Here is a 22,089-nt window from a genome sequence, read left to right as displayed (position 1 = left end):
GGTGAGGGAGCTCTCTGGGGTCTCTTTTATAGGATCACTAATCCCATTCATGAAGGCACAGCCTGTCAATATACTACCTTCGGGATTAGAATTGCTACACATGAAGTCTGGGAGGACACAGACATTCGGTACACAGTAGAAGGTTTGGGTGTTAGCTGTGGACAGTGCAGGTAAGGTATTGCATTCAGTTCTCCACTTTCTCTTATTGCGTGTGGACACAATTTCAAGGAGCCAGGATCAAAGTGCTGTGGTGCCAGCCTTGAGAGCAAGTTCAGATGAGAGCTGCCTGTTCTCATGATGGTGGCATGCGCCCATCCCCACCCACACCAGCAACCAAGCAGTTTTTTAGAGAGCCAAACCTTTGAAATGCATCAGAGAGAAACAGGTCTGCAGTGACTGAAATAGGCATCACCTTCTTCGTGTGTTGAAGCAAGTCCAGACCATGTGTGAAGTGTCATGTATCATGTGTGGTCTATAAATAGGCCCCTGAAATTGACTGCAGCTTTCTTTTGGGAATGAGACCCATGTCAAGCAGGTGTCTGGCTCTCCCTCTTGTGGAAGTTTTGGGGCTACAGCTCCTGCTACAGGTGCCAGTCTGAACTGAAGTGACGGGGTCAGTTTGCTGGGTGGGCACCATGGAAATTGCAGCAGGGACCTCTTTGGATGGTCCATGGGGGAAATCAAGGGCTCCCATCAGCTGCTCTCCAGTGAGGATGCTTAGAAACGCCCTGCCTTGCACTGTGGTTTTGTGTATATGTTGTCCCCTATCCTGGGCCGTGAGCTCCTTAGAGACGGGGGCCTTTCTGACATTTGTCCATCCACCATCCTGCACCTGCCTGCAATGTAACCAGGTTCCAAACACACCTGGTGACTCGGAGTTTGCTGTGTGTGGTTGGAGCCTCTTGGCCCTTGTCTCTCCCAGGTTCGCCTCTTCCTTCGCAACACCTGCGGCGAATGGTTGAACTTCTCTGTTCTTCAGTTTCTCTATCCATAAGCTGAAAGCAATCATGTCTTCCTCTCAGGGTTGGCACAGATAACAGGAGGTGACATGTAATAAAGCTGGGCACAGTGCCAGCCACTTGGCAGGCACCCAATGCATATTAGCTATCATGTTATTTGGTTGCCCCAACTCTGACCCAGGGTCAGGGATGGAAGCAGGATCCTTGCTGGGGAAGGTGGCAGGGGGGCCTGCTTGGCTGCCTCCACTGTGTATTCTCTAGTGATGGATTATCTGTTAGAGAAGACACGTGTGATGGTCAAGGTGGCATCTGTAAGAAGCAGAAGAGGCTCCACCCCAAACCAAAGGGTTGGACTTGGTCAAACAGCATCCGAGGAAGCTCCACCTCAGTTCACAACACCTCAGGGAAGAACAGGCTAGAGGCAAGTGCCTGGGCACCTGGAGCAGGATCGACAACCCCGGCACTTGGGCTTCAGTCAGGCACATCAGGAAAAGGGCACTGATTGAGCAGCGTCTTGGCCTGACCGGTGGGGTTGAGTGACCTGGTGTTTGCTCTGGCATCTCCCCTCAGGACAGCATTGCTACATGGCTGTGATCAGGACACACGCCAAACCTCAGTTGGTGGGTAAGCCTTCCGCTGCCTTTGGCTCTGGCTTTGGGCAATGTGCCACCTCAGGTAAGTGACCTGCCCTTTCCAGGGCTGAGCTTCCTCATCCGTGAAATGAGAATGAAAACTGCTGCCTCACAGGGCCCTTGTCAGATCCTGAACCACAGTGCTCAAATGGACTGCCAGAGCTCCAGCCCCGCCGGCTGCATGCACTCAGGAGGGGGCTCTACACTCTGCTTGGCTTTCTCACCGTCACCTGCAGGTACTCAGAGGTTGTGAAGCTAACAGTGTGAAGCACTTAGAGCAGTGTCTGGTTCATGGTAAGTCATCAATAAAGGAGCTCTTATAACTCTTCCATTTAAATGACCGCATCCGTCCTAGCCTGGAGGTTAGGCTGAGCCAGTGAGCTGCTGCGGCGCCAGGGAAATCAAGTCTGGGCTCCCTCACGCTGAGCTCTATGCAGACGCACCGTCCTTTAGAGCTGGAAGCCAGATGCTCTGACTAGGCATTCAAGGTCGAAACTCACACGGTGGAACCCTTGGGTTTTGGGAGGTCAGGGTGCAGGTGAGGCTTAAGACCCACTAAGGGAAGGAGACCCACGGTCTCTCCCTGAAGAGAATGTTGGGTCATGGTATACTGCCCTCACAGGTTAATGAACAGAGGTTCTAAGCAGGGCCGCTGCTTGGTTGGGGTCACACATCAGATAAGTGGCAGAACTAAGATTATGACCTGGCTCTGTAAACCCACGGCTGGCCTTTGTGATGTGACTGCTCAGATCCTTGGTGCAGAAGTGGTTTCCCCTTCGCTGAGCAGAGCACCTCCTGCCATCTCGCCCAGCCTTCCGGGGAAGGGCCAGGTGCCCCGCCCTTGCCAGCTCACTGTGTCTCCTGCTTTTACCTCCTAAGGGCTCATTCTCAAGTGTGCACAAAGCTTAGCAGCCTGGCCCTCTGTGCAGGCTCCTGAATCTTGCCCCACATCTCCCTGTAGATACACAAAATACAAACTGCTTCATGTCACACCCCATCCTCACCCAGCAGCCAGACTCTGGAGGCCCTCCACACAAACACAAAGAGTTCTTGGGTCGAGGCTTCCCCTGTACAACTGTGGCTGGATTTACAGAGCTTTCATCCCCATTATGTGAGGCTGGAAGTAACTCACTGCATCTGTACCAACATCAGGGTTTAGAGCAACCCCACAAGGGATGGTTCGTAGGAGGGCTTTTTATATGGCGACTTGGAGTGTCTTGCTTATGTTTTTAGATTTAACAACAAAGCTACAAGGGCGGGGATTGGGCTAAATCCTGACAGATCCTCTAAACATCTTGACATTCACCAGGCTCTGGTGAGTGTGTAGCAGATAAATACATTTAATTTTTTCTCTTAAAAAGTTCTCCCCTCTGCTCCCTCTGATACTTTCTGTTTCTTCAGAACTGGGATAGGGCCTCCTTGGTGTGTAATTTCTAACCTTGGGAAGGCATCTGAGCTCCTACAGTCACCATTTTTCTACATTTTGCTGCCCACGAGGGACTGGGCTTGGGCTTCCCTTGCCTTAGATATGAATGAAATCACAGTCTGAGGGGGAGAGAAATTGAAAGAGAAAAGCTTCATTGTATCATTATTCACAATAGCTAATATATGGAAGAAAACCTATGTGTTTGTCAGTGGATGAATGGATAAAGAAGATGTGGTACACATACACAATGCAGTATTATTCAGGCATTAGGAAAAAGAAAATCCTGCCATTTGTGACAACATGGATGGACCTTGAGGGCATTATGTTAAGTGAAATAAGTCAGACAGAGAAAGACAAATACTGTATGTTATCACTCATATGTGGAAGCTACAGAAAGCCAAACTCATGAAAAGAGAGAGTAGAATGGTGGTTACCAGGGGTAGGAGGGGGGAAGGGGTGGTGGTGGTGTGTGTGTTAATAGGTAGATGTTGGTCAAAGGGTAAAAACTTCCAGTTTCAAGATGGATAAATTCTGGGGATCAAATGTACGGCCTGGTGATTATAGCTAAGAGTGCTATATTATATACTTGAAAGTTGTCAAGAGAGCAGACCTTAAATGTTCTCTCCACAAAAAAGAAATGGTGATCATGTGATGTGAGGAGGTGTCAGCTAAGGCTATGGTGATACTCATTTTGCAACATATAAGTATATCAAATCAATACTACACAATGTTACATTTCAATTATGTCTCAATAAAGCTAGGAATAAAAGAAATCCTTGATGAAGTAATAAAAAGTATGAACATTAATTTTTTAAAAAGGAAGAGAAAAGTGTTGAAGCTGCTAATGGTCCTCTAGGAGGTGATGCCACTTTAGGGAGGAAATGCCGAAGGCGGGGGAGAAAGAGAAAGAGCGGTGAGGATGGTCTTCCTTCTACAGTGTGGTGATCTTAATCCTAATTCAGAATCTTCCTCCTGTCAACTGAAGAAAAACACACAACCTAAAAGTTGGGGCTTGAGTTTTATTCAGTGAGGACTTAGGATTTTAGCTCGGGAGACAGCCTCTCAGAGAGCTCTGAGCAACTGCTCCCAAGAGGTAAGGGAGGAGCCAGAAACAAGAAAAACAAAAAACCATGCAGTCGAACATCAAAAGATTACAGCTAACAACAAACCTAGACATCTCAGGTTAATGATTTTAGTGCTTTTCCATGTATGGGAAGATGTAAGACTCTGGGTTCTTTAAAATTATTCCTTAGATATGTATCTTAACTATCTAGGACCAGTATCCAAAGCACAAAACACGTCCTGTTTTTCTCCATCCTGAACTCCCCCTCAGGGCGCACCACAACTGTTTTGTGGCTGCAGTGGCTAAGGGCTTGAGCCTTGTAGAACTGGAATGGTGTGCAACAGTCCCTGTGTTTACTGGAATGGCAGACAACATTCCTTGCCCACACTCCCAACCCTCTTGCTTCCCAGGACCCGGTCTTCCCATCTGCAACACTTACCCCAGTGTTTCCTGTGCTCCTGTAATACATGCAAACTCTGTCTGGATAGGCGGCTTTTGTGGCCACAGTCTTCTGTCTTTGGCCGCTCTTGGGACCTCCCGTGGGGGAGTCAGGGATAGCCAGCAAGGGAACCCTGATGAAGGAGTCCCAGGAGGTCAGCCTCAAGGAACAAAGCCGGGAGGGGAGGTTGGATACGGGAGGAAGGAGCGAACAAGATGACCATAACATTTCCCATGCTGGAACCATTAGGCCCCTCAGTTTGTTCCTGCAAGACAGATCCCCTCAACAGGTCAACGTTAAACGGGCTCTGAGGAGTGTGCCACAGATAAATGCACTTAATTTGTCCTATACAGAAGCGGCCGGGCGCCCCTCCCTCCACGTCCCCCCAGGCCCTGGCAAGGTGCTGAGCCGTGTGCTCCAGGATGCAGGAATTCTGGCATTTATCTAAATGAGTGGTTCCATGTCCCTGTCATTCTGAGCATTTCAGCAGAACCACACATTTACTCGATTTAGAAGAGAAGAGAGAGGGTGAGAGCTGCTAAGGAAAGCAGTTTGGACACATAAATGTGGGAAAATTGGCACTTTTCCTCCTGAAATCTACTTGCTCTGAGGCTACAGATGGAGTGTGTATGTAGTTAATTAACCAGGAAAGCATTAACAGTGTCATCACAGGAAAGTGTGCAAGGTCCAGAGACAAAGGCCATTGGACTAGACTCTGTGGCCGCACTTGCCCCTGGCCTTCTGCAGGAAGGGTTTTCTCCAATTGGCCTGGTGCTATTGGGGCAAACTGTGCTTTCCTCATCACCGAAACTCCCTGGGGGGCTGGGAGGGACAGCACTCCCTGGGAACTGGAGCTGGCAGCCCGTCCCCGTGCAGAAGGGTCCACTGGCCTTTGCTCTGACCTCCAGGGCCATCCCTGGCCGTTCTTTGGATGTAATTTCCCTATGTTTACTGCAGACATCTGTCACTCCAAGGGAGACTACTTAGGTACAATATGTCACCTTAAACTGTTTGCTCATTGAGCAATGCTGTGGGATTTCTTGATGATCAATGCCACATGCAAGTGCTTATTTAGAGAGAGATCCAAATAGGGACATTTTCTAGAAAGGCTGATTAGCCAATTCTAGTCACAGCCTCCCAAATTAGAGTAGTCATCTGCGAAATGGTAGGGGGAAAATAATTTTCACCAAATTAGCAAATAAAAAAGAAGAATGAGTTGTTAATGGGAAACTGTTTTCCTTTGTCGCATTCTGACAACAGAAAGGTTGGAGCCCTGGCAGCCTCCAATCGCAGCGGCCTTCCCAGGCCTAAGAGAATGCTGTTCTTCCAAGATGGTTATCAGCTGAGATCATCAGCTTCCTCTCGAGTGAAACTCCTAGTTTTTAAAAGAGCCCAGGCTTCATCCTTTGTTTCACCATCCTGTCTCTGAGAACTGACGCTCTGCCTGTGGTGGCTGAGAGTGGAGTGGGGCAGGAAGCTGCATCTGGGGAGTGCACCGCAACTGCCTGGTCCATGAGAGTGTCAGTCACTTTAGGGAGAGATGCCTCTTCATATGTGCCATGAGGCCCAAAGACAGAAGGAGATGCTGGCCTCCAGGAGCTCTGCTGGGCACCCCCATCCATGAGGACCAGGGTGCAGGTGCCCTCAGCACCGACCAGCCCTGGTCCAGCCTTCTCCACTCCACCCTGCCAGGCAGAGCCCCAAGAGAGCAGGCGCTGGAGCTCAGACGAGACATACTGAGGTGAAGCACCCAGCAGACGCTCCTCATGTGGGTTGCTCCAAAGGTTGCCTTGGAGATGGGGAGCTTGGCCCTTGGCAGGAGACAAGAGAGAGCATGTTGGGAGGGCTCAGGCTTTGAGGCCAGGCAGGGTTTCCTGGGGAGGGACTCAGCTGACTCCTGTGAATCTGTGCAGGGAAGTTCCTAGAGGTTGGCAAAGAAGCTTGGGGTACTCAGTGACATCATCCTCTTGACCCTGGGAGGCTACTGGGGGCTGGTGAGCAGGGCATGGCCCGAGGAAATCTGCGGTGCCTCTGGATGGCTGACTATCTAATTCATCTTGGAGGTCAGATCCAAAACAGGCACTGCAACTCCATCAGCAATTAGTGAGCAGGGCCCCAGACTAGCCTCTCAGGAGTGTGCCCTGCAACCAGGTACAGTTCCTGTACAACACAGCCTCATCTTGAAATGGGACTCAGCTTCTCTAAGCCCAGCTGCCCTTGGACTCTTCTTGTTTCTTACTGGCAGAGACTGTTTTTCGTTACCAGCTGCACCACCAACCTAGAGCTAGCTACTTAACCTCACTGAGCTGCAGGTTTTTTCTTGGAAGTGGGAGTAATGATACTTCCTTCACAGGGCTGTGAGGGTAAATGAAGGGGTACAGTGCAAGGCACTCAGTAGGTGCTCAATGGATACAAGATCTTCTTCTTACCTGACCCTTTCAAACCAAGACCATTTGTTTTTTCACTTTAATTGACTCAGCAAATCACTCAAAATACTTCACTTAAATTTAAAAAAAAAGAAACCTAGGTAATCGCCAGCCTAAGTAGTTGCATTAACCTGTTATTCTGTCATTTTTATCTGATGAACAGATGACCTTCCTCTCTCTTTCCTTTCAGTGGACAGATCTGAAGGATTTTCAATGTGCAAAGCAGGTGGATTGATCAGTTATTGATCAAGAGTGATTTATGACCCCTTCAGGTAAAAAGCTCCCCATAAAAACAATTTAGTAGCTGCTGTCACCAGCCTTAGCAGCCCATAGACAACGGCCTCAGGATTCCTGTAGGGAGATAATCAATACTGAGTATTAGCAGCACAGAGTGTTTATTTGGTAGCACTTCAGCAGTGTTAGGGTGGGCTCCCCACTCTTACCTGATGTGAGGACAGCAGTGATCCACTGGGGCTCAGTTGCACCTGCACAAGTCCACGGGGTGGCAAGAGGATGGTGGCCTGGATGTGTTCCAGTTCTGTCCCTTGCTAATGTATGTTACTTTTATCCTCTTGGTCTCAATTTTTTGTCTGTAAAATGGGATTTCTATATACTACTCTTTTCTTCCTTCCCAGGGCTTTTGCATCATTGGAGATAAGAATGGATGCAGAAGCATTTCTAGAACATTCAGACCATATTACAGCATGTTTCCCCTTCCCCCTCTCCCACTCCAAGGGCTCTAAAACAGACCTTATTGTTTCTGGACATTGGAACAGCTTCCAGACCACTCTTTTTGCTTCCCAATTCTTTCTCCTGGTGCTACCCCCATTCCACAGCACACACGCACACACACACACACACACATACCACACACACCCCAGTTACACAACTCCATTCTATAGGTCAATGTCAAATTCATGTTCCTAAAGCAGAGTTTTGATCACGCCTTTCTCACACTCCATAACCTTCAAGACTCCCTATGCTTACAGGGCCAAGTCTAGACTCTCCGGCTGGGCAACTAGACCTTTCAAAACTGTCTTACCTTTCCTGTTAGAGTTGCATCTTATCTGTGCCCCACCTGTCTGTGTCTGAGTCTCCCTGGAGTGGCTCATGCTTCCTCTAGCTATGCGCATTTGATCCCAGCTCCATTCTCCTCCTGGGTTCTGGGCTCTCTGAGGTCAACACTCAGCCTCAGGTCTTTGTGGCTCCATCTCCTAAAAGCCACTTTTGTGTCCTCTGGCCAGTGCCTCTTGCCAGTGCCTGGACATAGTGGCATAGCAGACAGAATTGCTGGATAAAGAGAAATCCAGCTGAATTGAGAGTACGGTTTCCTTCCTCCAACCAGCTCAGATAAAGATGTTCAAGCACTCAGTTTTACCATCAAGGAAGCACGTAGCTTGGCCGCTGGGCTGGTCGGTGATTTCAGAAAGATCAGGTGTGACTTGGGAACAAGGCTCTCTCCTTGGCTGAAGAGAAGGTGGTGGAGCTGCTCTGGGATTCTCTCAGATTCCCCTTCTGCCTCTTCATGCATCCTCTGAAGCAGCCTCCTCCTGTGTGCCAGCAGTAAGCACCTTATTTCCCTTCTCGCTCAGCACCCATTTCTTCTCTTTTTGGTGACTTTTCTTGGAGTCACATGTCCCTCACTCTCAGTCCAGGTGGTTGGGAGGGGCTGACCTCTGACAAAGATTTTCTCCTTCACTAAACTCCAGTCAGGCTCCTCTGAACTCTCTTCTCAACTAGGCCCTGACTTTCAGGCTTCTGTGTTCATCTTTGTATTGACCAATTTTAGTAAAAATCCTGCTTAAGCCAGAATCTTGTACCCTTGATATCTGATCTGGTTCCTCATCCCCTATCTTCCCCCAGTGATGTCTGATTGCCATGGGCTGCCTTTAGCAAGACTCCTGTTAAGTTGGTTTAACCCAAATTCCCCTTACCTCTGATGTTTCCTCTTAGCCATATTCCATCCACTGACCCCCACCAGCTCCTTGGCTATAAATTCCCACTTTCCCTTGTTGTATTTGGAGTTGAGGCCAATCTCTCTCCCCCACTGAAAAATCCCATTGTAACAGTCCCTACATCTATCACTATGGTCCTGAATAAAGTAAGTTCTTTAACAAGTATCATAAATAGTATTTTCTTGAATACCCCTCTCCATGCCTTGACTCTAGTCAAGCACCCAGAATGCAGGGAGGAGTGGGTTTGAGACTTTCCCCTCTCTCTTTTCTGTGCACAGACTTGATCAAAAAGGAATTGCATAACCATTTTTTTAGATTCCATATATATGTGTTAGCATACGGTATTTGTTTTTCTCTTTCTGATTTACTTCACTCTGTATGACAGACTCTAGGTCCATCCATCTCACTACAAATAACTCAATTTTATTTCTTTTTATGGCTGAGTAATATTCTGTTGTATATATGTGCCACATCTTCTTTATCCATTCATCTGTCGGGAGGGGGAAGGGTAAGCTGGGGTGAAGTGAGAGAGTGGCACTGACATATGTACACTACCAAATGTAAAATAGATAGCTAGTGGGAAGCAGCCGCATAGCACAGGGAGATCAGCTCAGTGCTTTGTGACCACCTAGAGGGGTGGGATAGGGAGGGTTGGAGGGAGATGCAAGAGGAGGGGATATGGGGATATATGTACATGTATAGCTGATTCACTTTGTTATACAGCAGAAACTAACACCATTGTAAAGCAATTATACCCCAATAAAGATGTGGGGGAAAAAAAAAGGAATTGCAGCAGGGTCTCTGACATTCACTTTTGAAGCCTCAGTCGGCTGATGCCTCACTGTTCGGCCACCCTGTTCTCGGCCTGCTCCAAACCCTCACCTGTAGTCAGGGCTGGTAATAAGGGAAGGTCTCCTCTGGGAAGGTGAGGAGGTCCTTCATCTGGGATGATGAGGAGAGAACCATTACAGACTTGTGGCTCTCAGAAGCACAAACTTATCTATCAATTGTGAAGAATTTGTGGGAAAATATAATATCCTCAACCTCTATTTTTCTTTCCTACTTCTCATTCCCAACTTCCTGAAGGCACTAAAGGGGATGCCATGGACATGGTTGGTGGGTTTTGTGTCCATGCATCCAGTCACTGGAGGTGTGCTGAGCTGGATGCCACACTGCACCAGTGAAGGAGTGAGCAGAATAAAGTGGTTGTCACCACTGGTGTGGACATGATTGTGGAGTGGTCTCACTTTACCATGAAAATGTGTGATTGATTACGTGACGTATGTCGGGTTCTCTAGAAGCAGAACCGAGACAAGGATTCTTGCGGAGGGGTTTTTCGAGGGACTACTTTCAGAAGAAACCTGAGGGGGAGTGAGGGAAGCAGGATAGGGCAGGTGGGAAGCCAGGCTAAGATATGGGTTCAGCTGGAGTTGCAACATGCCTGATCTCATGGGGAGCTCAGGAGGGTGAATGTCTCCACAGTTTTCTGCACCTGTAAGGGGGCTGAGCTTTGTAACCCCCTATCTTTGGCCCCTCTGAGCCCCCCTGGGGAGTGGCCCATGATCTCCCAGGCATCTCAGGGCAAGGTGGATTCTCTGGGAAAGGGGTAGCTGTGAGCCTTTAGCAGCTCATGATCACAGCAGCCAGCAGCGGGGGACCAGTGTCAGGTCTGGCAAAGAGAAGCTGAGTGAGACCCACAGCATCTACTGCAGTGGGCTTTGGAGCCAGACTGCCCGTGCTGGAATCCTCCACTTCTAGGCTGTGCGATCTTAATGTCTCTCTGCCTCAGTTTCCTCGTCTGGAAAACGGGGCATGATAATAATGCCTCCCTCAGGGGGTTTTGGGCAGTGCTGGCACATAGTGAAGGCTCAGTGGAGGAGGCTACGATTAGTGCACTTAATGCTCAGGAGCTTCCTTAGAGGTGGGGTGCTCCCTGTCTTCCCCCAGTGCCCTCCACGGGCTCCCAGACGCCTTCGTCCTGTGACAGGAACCCTCCCTCCTGGGCTCAGCAGCCCCAGGGCAGGGGAGGGGGCAGAGGTGGACAGGCTCAGCTCTGGGGTGGGAGAGGAAAGCAGAGGAGCTTAGATTCCAAGCAGTCCCTTCACACCTCTCTGAGGCTCTAGGAGGGAGAGGCTCGTTGACAACTTGATTTTTTATGCTTTTCCAAACGAGCCTATAAAAATTCAGCCCATTTTGTTTGCAGACAGAAACTTTGCTTTTAAAATCTTTTCCTTCTTTCTCCCTTTTCAGGGTGAAGTTATCTCAAAGGAAAAGGTTGCAAGGAGCAGGGCCGCGCATTTGTCAGCCTTATTTCCCTGTGGGTTTGTAATCGTGGGGGACTTTGCTTAAATCCACATGGCATTTGTCACTTTGCTGTTGCTTTTTTACCCAGAGGGGCTCAGTCCTCACTGGCACTTTTCCTTTTTATCTGTCTGCGAGGGAGGTATGAAAGCTGTGAAAGCAGAGGGAGGGGAGGACGGCGTGCGTTTGCATTTGTGTCTGGCTTCTCCTTTGATGGCTGCTTCATCTCTGCCCCGTCAGCTCCCTGGGCAGTGCCCTCACTCAAGGGCTCGAGGGAGAGGTCGGCGGGTTGCAGAGAAGGCGGGTTGCACAGAAGGCGGGGCTGCACCCTCCTGCAGCCTCATCCCTGGGGGAATGCATGTTTGCACCTGGCACGTGGACACCTGCTCTCTGGGCCTGATCTGCCCACTCACGACGTCTGTCCTTTCATTCATTTATGCAACCAGTGCTGATCAGTGCCTTCAGCATGCCAGGTCTTGGGGCTCCTGCTGTGGGTTCTGCCGTGATTAAGTCAGATAGGATGGCTGCCTGCCCTCATAGAGTCCACTCTCTTCTGGGGGGTGTGTATGTTACCAGAAGCGGGGTCCCCTTCCAGGACCCAAGAATGGGCTCTTGTCTAACACTCAGAAATGAATTGTCCGAGGAGACACATGTGCTGACAAAGCAAAAGACTTTATTGGAAAGGGGTGCTTGAGTGGGGAGCAGCAGGGTATGGGAACCCAGGAGAACTCTGCCACGTGACTAGAAGTCTCAGGTTTTATGGTGGTGGGGTTAGCCTTCTGGGTTGTCTCTGGCCAGTCATCTTGCTTGGCCCATACTTGGTCTGACTCAGGGACCTTCCTGGTGGCTTGCATCTCTCAGCCAAGATGGATTCCAGAGCAAGGGTTTCTGGGAGTTTGGCAGGACATATTATGGGCTGGCATTTCCTCCCTCCTTCTGGCCTCTCCCAAATTCTTCTAGTTGGCAGCAGCTTGTCAGTTCCATGTTCCTTATCGGAATCTCCTGTTGTGAGACACCTCATGCAAGTGGTTATTATGGTGCCTGGTCAGGGCAGGCAGTTTCAGTCAGTGGTTCCCTAACATGTATAGTGACTGAAGTCAGTGCTGGGTGCAGAGCGATGGGGTGAGGTTAGGGTGGGGCTCGTAAAGATGAGGATACTTGAGCTGGCTCCTGACTAGAAATCGAAGGGTGAAAGTGGAGGAGGAGGTTCCAGGTGAGAGAGGGTGGGGTACTTGGGGAGCTGCTGGGGCAGCATGGCTGGGGCATCAGGTGCCGTAGAGGTGGTAGGTAGGGGTGATGAGGGGTGGAATGAAACAGAAAGCAGAAGAAGGTCCTATGAGTCGTGCTTAGGACGGCGCCCTTTGTCCTGGCAAATGGCATGTGGGTGACAAGAGAGAGCTGTGCGGGGCATAGTGGAGATGAAATGGACAGGGGAAGCCTGGAGGAAGACCCACTGAGGTGATGGCAGTTATCAAAGGAAGAAGCAGAGAAGATGCCAGAAACAAGAAACCTACCTGACTGGTTGGGTGAAGAGAGAGGGAAGGGTGGAGGATAACTTTGAGTTTTCAGGCTTACGTGATGGGGAAGGTGGTGACACCACCTGAACCACACATGCCAGGTAGAGGAATGCTGTGTGTCCCTAAGCAAAGGTTTGTTGAATGCGCAAACATATGTGGTAAAGATGGACGCCCCCCTACCATTAATCTAGAAATTCAATGTAACTCTAATAAAAAATCCAATACAAAATTCTATGTAATTTGTCAAAATCACTTCCAAAATCTACTTGGAAGAATTAAAGCCCAAGAATAATCACGATAAATCTAAAAATGAAGAGAAAAGGGGTGGTACTTTTTCTATCAGACATCAAGACATATTATGAAGTTATAATAAGTGTTGAGAGTGTGATATTGCCTCCGAGATAAATATATCAGTTGACTAGATGAGCAGCCATGCTCATTCACTTCTGTATTGTTCATGGCAGTGTTCACCCTGCAATGGCATAGGTGAGTCTTTGTGACTGAGGCCATAGGGCCAGCAAAGCCTAAAATATTTAGGCTTTGGCTCTTTATAGAAAACATTTACCAATTCCTGGCCTAGAAACAGATCCAAGCATTTATGAGAACTTGGTGTATGATGGAGATGGTATGACAGATCAGGGGAAAAGGAGGGACTTAGCTTTCCTAGAGGAAAAAAAATTAAAATTAGATTCTTACCTCATCCTATAAATAAACTCCAGATGGATTAAGGTCCAAATATGAAAAGCAGAACTTTATAACCTTGAGAAGGTAATAGAGGATCAGGTCTTCATCATCTCAGGGTAGAAAAAGACTTTTTAGGTGAGGCACAAAAAGCACAGCTTATAAAGGAAAAGATTACTCTGTGACAACTACTACTATTACTATTACTGTTACACACATGCACACGCATGCACGCTCATATACATGCACACAATCTCTTTGGCAAGAGACAGCATAAACCAAGTTTACAGCCAGAATAGAGGAAGACAATTGCTACACAGATGAGGGAGTTGTGCCCAATACAGGTCAAGAAGTCCTGCATGTGAATTGTGTTGGCAAAGGACAAATAACCCAGTAGAAAAGTGGGGAAAGGTTAAGACCTGGAGTTTCAACAAAGAGAAACCATTAATGGCCAAAGGTAAATGAAAACTGCTTAGCCACATTACTTATCAGTGGAACACAAAGTAAAATAAAAATGTTGTGTTCTGTTTTTATACACATCCAGTTGGCAAAACTCAAAAAGTCTGATGATTCATCCCAAGTATGGAGGAGTAGAGAAGCAGGAAAACTTGCACATCTGGTGAGAAGGAAAACTTTCAGCAGTACTCCGGCAACATCTGATAAAATTGAAAATGTGCGTCCTCTATTACCCAGACATTTGCTTTTCATACTGTGTCTCAGAGTGTCTCCCATACACATGCAGAAGGGCATTGTTTGTAGCATTGTTTGTGACGGTGAAAAGAAAAGAAACCACCTAATGGCTCTTGATGCGAGAATGGACTCAGGAATTATGGTATATTCAAGTATTGGACATACAGCAGGTGTGGCAGCATGAACCTATCTTAAAAAATTAATGTTGACAGAAGAAGTAGGTTGAGAAATAAGTTGTGATAGCATTTATATAAATTAAAAGACGCACAAGGCAATGTATTTGTTGACTGTCTATCTATCTGTCTATCTATCTATCTACCTATCTATCATCTATCTATCAATCTATCTGTCCATCCATCCATCCCTTTAAAATTAGGCCTAGGCATCTCTCATAATCTTCACCAAAGTAAAATTAAAATAGTTATAAAAATGTAAAAATGGTTGCAGGGGGAGGCATTTTAATGAAAACTGTAAAGTTTTATTCCTTTCACAGAACATTATTTTTAGTAAAATCGAGAGCACGTTTTCTTTTGTTAATCATGGATGGCAGGCACATGGTTGTTTATTCCATTAACTCGATACATTTTGGATTTCTGATTGAAAGAGAGGAAAAGAGTCAGAGTTGTGAAGCAGGCAGGGAAAGGCTGCCCCTCACTGGGGACTGAACTCCTAACTCTCAGAGCTGGTGTCTGTGGAGTGCCGGAGAGCCCACAGCTTGGGCATCTGGGCCTGAGGCTGCCTTTCTATCTCTCAAATATACTATATGCACCTAGGCTCAGGAAGCTCAGAGGACATATCTGGGGAGACCAGGCAGGCTCCAAGAAACTCAGAGGGAATCAAACAGGAGGCCTACAGGAGTGGGGCATCAGTTGCAGACGCTCAGCCAGAAGAGGGGCCCCCTGTGGGATGGCGCTCACCGGTGTGCCTCTGTCCTGGGCTTCTGCCATCTCCCAGCACAACTCCCATATATTCTTAAATGTAGGTCAGTGTCACCTCCTTTAGGAAGCCTTCCCTGACCCCCAGTCTGGATTCCAAGGGCCTCCTCTGTCCCGGCGGTATCCTGTGCACAGCTCTGGCTCTGCTTTCAGTGCACTGCTTGTACTTGTCTTTTAGTCAGTGTATTGAGCTCCTTCAGAGCAGGGGTAATGAGAATTCTGAATCCTCCAGAACTTGCACAGTGTCAGGCTCACAGTACATGCCTTATACTTGGTTCTGTTGATGTGAGTAGAGAGATGGGCAGGTGTTTGGATAGGATGGGGGCTCAGGACTGCTGAAGGTGCAAGAGCCAATGTAACCAGCAAAATCCCTGCACCAGACCAGGCAAGACTCCTTCCAGGCAAGGGGCAGAAAACTCAACAGATGCCTCTAAGAAAACTTACTGGGTCACTTAACAGGGAAGTCCACATAGCCCAGGCTCATCTGGATGAGGGACTCAGTGTTATTTGGACCAGGTCTATCTGTCTCTCTTTCTGTCTCTCCCATTCTCTCTCCCCGCCTCCATCCCTCATTCCTTCATCTCTGGATTTGACTCACTCTGTATGGGAGCCATTCTGTCACTGCTCTGGACAGGAGAAGAGATGGCTGCCACAGATGCAGCCCCTCCAGCAGGGCAGAGCAAGGTTCTCTCTCCTGACTGCTCCAGCCAGTTTCCGGGATTAGCACAGCTTGGTTCTAGTTGGGTCCTGCACCCACCCCTGACCGATCATCATGGTGGGGTGCGTGTGGGTGGCTTGAGCCTGTCTGGAACTAGGGGTGGAATCAGCCCCACTGCCTCCAACAAAGCTCTGAGAATAAAGAAGGGCTACCAGCTGCCAGTGACTCTTTCCTGTTGGGTTCTGCAGGGCAGCACTTCTGGCTCCTGTCCCAGGATCTATGGCTGAAACGTCTTCTGGAGCCATAACTGAACACTGAATGTTCAGAGCTCAAAAATTGTTCCTGATGCTATTGCAATGTGTGGTCGTCCATCTATTAAGCTGTGGGTTTTGCATTCAGAGAGGATGAAGCTTCATTTTACATCTGGTTATAAATATGAGGCATTTTTTCATCTCTGTGGGCCTCAGCTAGACACTAAGAAAAAGTGACAGGGTGGACTTGGCCAACGCTGGCCCCAGTGGCCAGTGAGAATTAGGAGTGATGTGAGGTTTCACATGAAGGCTTCTATAACTCTTTGAATGATTTTTCATCATAAAACTATTCATAGAGTTGTTAAAAGTGGAGATTTAAATGTGTGGACCCCCATTTGGCGAGGATGTCCAAATGAGAGCCTCATTTATTTTCTGTTTGCTCAGTTATTCAGTGTATATTTGTATTGAGCCTTTGGGGAGTGCACAGGCCTCTACCTGACTCTAACCATGGCTGCTGAGATGGGGCTTAAATAGAAGGCGTCCAGGGCATTAGTACCAGTGTCAACAAGAAAAAGCACAGCCACACTTGCTGAGCCCCTGCGTGTCCCGCACTGTGCCGTGCGCATCACTTTTACTGTCTGTGGTAATTCTCAACAACAATCTCTGAGGTAGCTGCACCGTTACTAGGTCGTGGTTACAGAAACCAAAGCTTAGTGAGAGCCATGGGGTTAGCTCAAGGTCACAGAAGTGGTAAACGGTGGAGTGGTAAACGTCAAACCCAGCCTGACATTAATTCTAGAACTCCCACTTATAAGCATCATGCTTTCTGCTGAAACAGAATTGGAGGATGACTGGTTTGTGAATACAAATATTAGCCTCCTACCATAAGTACGTTCCTGCAAACAGATCATTTTTTTTGAAATTCAAATCCCTATTTGAAACTGACTCTAGGAAGTCACAAGGGAACACCAAGGGGGCCTTCTTTTGTTAAGTGAGCACTATCTTCAAAACTACATTGCTTTGATAAATCAAAGATGTTTTTATTAATCATAACTGGAGCAGTCATTGACTGAGTTCCTATGTGGTGTCAGGCATGATTCTAATCTACTGCGGCTAACAGCTCTTTCCTAAGAGTATTCAAATGGTCCCATGAGGAGGGATGGCAGGGGTCAGCTGCCTACTCACTAAATCTCTTTTTGCTTCCTCCCAGGCACACAGCTAGCTCACATTTCCCAGCCCCCCTGCAATTAGGCATGACCATGTGACTGAATTCTGCTCAATGCACAGTGGGTGAAGGTGACAGGTATCACCCAGGCACTTTCCCCCACCTCTCACCCCTTCCTGGAGACCACGGAAGCCAGGTGGAGCCACAGGATGGATTGAGCCTGGCTCCCTGAGTCAGAAGTGGAGGTGAACACCCATCATTCAGAACTCTTGCCTTGGGCTTTACTTGAGAAAGAGACAAACGTCTATTATGTTAATCCATTGAGACTTGAGGATACTTTGTTACAATGGCTAGCATTGTTTTATAGCTAGCTATTACCACCTTTTAATGACCGTACAACACATATTCTTTCTACCTTTGGACATTTCTGAAATTATTAGGCTGGATGTTAACTCTTCCCAACACTTACACTTGCTGTTGTCCTGGGATGAGGTCTAATTCCAAGAGAATGAATTTGCATTTGTTTCTTCCACTAGCTGGGGCCACTACAAGCTCGAGTTCTCTTTATTTATTTATTTTTTTAATTTTTAAAAAATAATTTTATTGGGGTATAATTGATTTACAATGTTGTGTTACTTTCAGGTGTATAGCAAGGTGAATCTGTTATACAAATACATATATCCACTCCTTTTTAGAATCTTTTCCCATATAGGCCATTACAGAGTATTAAGTAGATCGAGTTCTCTTTAAATGAAGCTCTCTGTTTCAGCTTTTCTGGACTACACCGGGTAGTGACAATTCAAACTTCAGACCTGCCTGAAGACCAGCTTATGGTTCAAACTCTCAGGAGAGGATTTTTTTCCTACCTTTATATGGTGCCGAGGTTGAGACAAGCAAGTTTGTTTGCCACTCTTTCTATTGAGTGGGTTTATTTCTCATGTATTCACACGTGGAGGGTATGACTCTACCTGTCAGCTCAACTGGGCTAAGGAGTGTCCAGATAGCTCGTAGAACATTATTTCTGGGTGTGTCTGTGAGGATGTCTCCGGAAGAGACTAGCGTCTGAATAGGTAGACTGAGTAAAGAAGATCACCTTCACCAGTGTGGGTGGGCATAATCCAATCTATTGAGGGTCTGAATAGAACAAAAAGGTGGAGGAAGGGCGAATTCCTTCCCTCTGCTGGAGCTAGGACATCCATTTTCTGCCCTTGGACATTGGCACCCCTAGCTCTCAGGTGTTCAGGCTCAGACCAGGATTTATACCCCTGGCCGCCCACTCTCAGGCTTTAGGACTCAGACCAGATTACATCACCGGCTTTCCGGGGTTTCCAGCTTGCAAACGGCAGATCATGGGACTTCTCAGTTTCCATAAGCATTTGTACCAGTTCCAGAAAACAAACAAACAAACAAATCTCTCTATATATCCTGCTTCTCTGTAGAACCCTGACTAATACAGAAGGGCTGACCTTTGATGTTCTGGCTTTATGTGGGGGATCCTACTGAAGACCCCATGTTAGGCATTGTTTTCTTTTCTAGTGGTATGTAAATAATGTTGCATCTTACATTCAATTTGTATCTTAAATTCAATGAAATGCAGTATTATTATCCCCAGTTTATAGATGGAAAATGAAAACATCTGAGGCACAGAGAGATTAAGGAATTCACTAGTAAATGTCAGATCTGCAATGTGGACTTAAGGTTCTTAACCACCGCACCACTGCAGTGGTGGCCCTGTGGTTACACTTGGCCACCGAATAGAGGATGGGTGGGGTACTGGCTCAGGGTTGGAGCCAGCTCTGCCATTGTTAGGGGTTTGAATTTGGGCCTGACTCTCAGCTTCAGGTCTCTCATCTGCATCCTGGAGATAATAAGAAATTGATTATAAGATTGCAGTGAGGATTAAGTGGGGCTACAATGTAAAACATTTAACATAGTGCCAGGCACATAGAATCTATTCAGTGATGGTTAGGTGTGGTTATTATTGTTTTACTCACTATCCCATACTGTTTCCCAGTAGTAGTAGTAAAACCTGAGCATTTATTCGGTACCTACCATGTTCATGCCGTGCTCTCTCATTTCAGCCTATGATAAAGTCACTATTATCCTCATTTCACAGATGAGAAACTGGGCTCAGAGATGCCAAGTGACCTGCCCAGGTCACACGGGTAGCTAGTGGCAGAACCAGGGTTCAAACGCAGGCCTGCCTGACTCCAGTGGGTATATTCTTTCCTCTCTGCCCTGCCTCACTCAGTGCAACTTGCTTCCAGGATATAATATTTTACAGAATGAAAAGCCTGGGAATGATTCTAGACCTGCCTACTGACTTCTCCCTGAATGATCAGAACTATTCCTCCTTTAAACACAAATCCTCTCTGGTCCTGGCTGGCTAGCAATGGGCACTTGCTGTGGGGAAAGGGTGGCTAGCCTAAACCAGCTTAGGAGAGACCCTAATCCATGTGGACTATGCACTTTCTGGTGATCATTCCAGTGACCCAGTGACTTAGATCATAAGGACTCTCTGGGCCGTGCCAGTCAGAGGAGGCTTCCCGGAAAAGCGGGCACTCCAGCCAGGCCTTGAGGGATGGGGGACCATGAGATGGATGGAAAGAGGATGGAGGCACTTGGCAGGAGTCCAGCGTGAGCAAGGGGATAAAGGGAAGAATGCGCGTCTGGGGTTGGGGGATTTGGGAGATGCTTTGGGTACCTAGAGGCAGCTCTGCCTGTGTCACTCCCAGTGGTGCTCAGGAACCACCAGTTCCTGCAGCTCAGAGGCCAGAGGATGGGCAGGTGGTCTGAGCAGCCTCAGTGCCCTTCAAAGTCAGGTCATCCAGCCCCAGCCAGGATGCAAGGTCCTGGCCACACACCTGAGGCCCCAGCCGGGGATTCAGGCTGTTGCTCCCACCACAAGATCCTGCCTGCCTGCCCTGGCTTCACTCTCTGTGGGTCTTTCTTACACCAGGCCCAAGGCCTCACACCTAGACTCCCCTGTCTGCCCAGCTCACGCTCCTGCTTGCCTTGGTGTAAGACCGGCTTTGCCCTGCATACAAGAAGTGCTCTTTGGGTAGAAGGGGTCTGGATACTCAGCAGAAGGGAGGAGTGTGTTGGCACATGTCACCAAAATACTGCCAGGCTTGGCTGGCTCCGGGGAGGTGAGTGATGGGTCAGGACTCGGTTCTTCCTATCTGTTGGCTCACACCCCTTCTCTGCTGGCTCCCTGTGCAGGTGAGCTCCCTCCATGTGACATATGCTGGCAGTTCCAGCCTTAATTGCCACCTGCTAGAGATTTCAATTAAGAGAAAATTTTTGTCCTGAGAGCAAGTACCTATCCTTTGAGTGTTGGTGGTCAAGGGATGACTAGCCTTGATGACCTGTCTTGGGACATGTGCCCACCCTAGGGGAGTAAGGGAGGGGAGGTTCGCAAGGGAAACCAGTGCTTTTTCTAGAGGACCGGAAGGTGGGAGCCAGGAAGCTGGCAGGGGCTAACGCCCTCAAGGGCTGGAGCCCTCAGACGCTCTGCGCCCAGTGCCCTGTGCTCCAGGCTCGGGGCCCTTGGTCTGCACCATCTGCTTCTCCATGTGTAGCAGGGAAGAACAAAGGGTGGTGTCTGCGCAGCTCCGAGGACTCTCACCCTGCTGGTAGCGCCGCTGTTGGCTTTGGAGATGCATTGTCCCTGGGGAGCTGAGTCCTGGGAATGCCAGTTGGCCTGAGGCCTTCTGGGGCGGAGCTGCAGCCCCTGCTGGCCCATCTCAGGAAGAAAGTCTAAGCTTCTGGGGAAGCTTCCTGACACGGGGAACTGACATCTAGTCTGCAGGCTAGGCTGGCAGCAAGTGGACAGTGTTCTTGTGACCATGTGGCAGCTGCCTCGCATCTGCAGGTATGGACGGGGAGCCCAGGATATCCCTGGGAACAGGTTTTGGGCATCTTTCTGCGTGAACATTTGATTTATGTACTTAGAAATGCCCTACATACCAAAGGTTGCCACACTGTTACAAACAAGATGTTTATCCCAACACAGAGTTTCTCTTCGGACCACCTAAAAGCTGAGTAAAAGGTGAAATTTATTTTTTACCTCAATTTCCAAATCCTGGCCTTTCCAGTCAGTGGGAAACCAGGTCTTGCAGTCCTGAGAGAAAAGCAATTCTTGGCACTAGGGGCAAGCGTTCAGTTTCAAACACAGGGCAGGCAGGTCCTGGGAGGAATCAGGGCACAGGGACATTATGTGACTTGGCAGGTGGATTGCAGGAGGGCAGTCAAAGACCCTTTTTTCATGTCAGAGAGGCGCCCAGGGACTCTGGCTCACTGCCCTGCTCTGGTGGTAGAGGCTGGTGGCTGTGAGGCCACCACCACGTGACAAGATGCTGCGTCTCCGGGTGGAGTGAGTGTTGCCGGTGCCATGCGCTTTGAAGCTGTGGGAAGACACAGCCATCCTCCTTAATTTCCCTGTGTGTCACTGAGGGGGCGACATCTCAGCCAAGATCTGAAGGCCAGAGGAGCCAGCCACACCCAAGGACAGAACAATGCGTGCAGGGAAAGGGACTGTGTCCAAACATGGGTCAGGCCCCCACGTGTGTGGGCAGGGGAGGGCGGCAGGGACCAGGCCACATGGGCCACGCGGGCTGTGGTGAGGACCTCTGGCTTGATTCTTGTGAAGTGGGAAGCAATAAAAAGCAGGTGAGGGATTTAAGCAGGGAGTGACATGATCTGGTTTGCCTTTTAAAGAGAAACCTGGGTGCTGCTGGGAGAGTGCTTGGTGAGGAGCCAGTGTGCCACCTGTGCCTCCAGGCCTGGGTGTAGGTGCTGAGAGAGCAGCGGTACGGACAGGACAAGGTCTATGGATACAAGATCTATTTTGGAGGTTGAACTGACAGGACATATGCATGGTTTATATTTAGGGCTGAGAAAAAGGGAGCTATTAAGAATGCACCACTCCTTCTGGGAAAACTGGACAGCTACATGTAAGAGAATGAAATTAGAACACTCCATAACACCAT

This window comes from Monodon monoceros, unplaced genomic scaffold (assembly GCF_005190385.1).
Source record: "Monodon monoceros isolate NGI ecotype Baffin Bay Population unplaced genomic scaffold, NGI_Narwhal_1 Super_Scaffold_10, whole genome shotgun sequence".
Taxonomy (NCBI): domain Eukaryota; kingdom Metazoa; phylum Chordata; class Mammalia; order Artiodactyla; family Monodontidae; genus Monodon; species Monodon monoceros.
The sequence above is the reverse complement of the archived record's forward strand: the minus strand, read 5'-3'. Positions refer to the sequence as shown.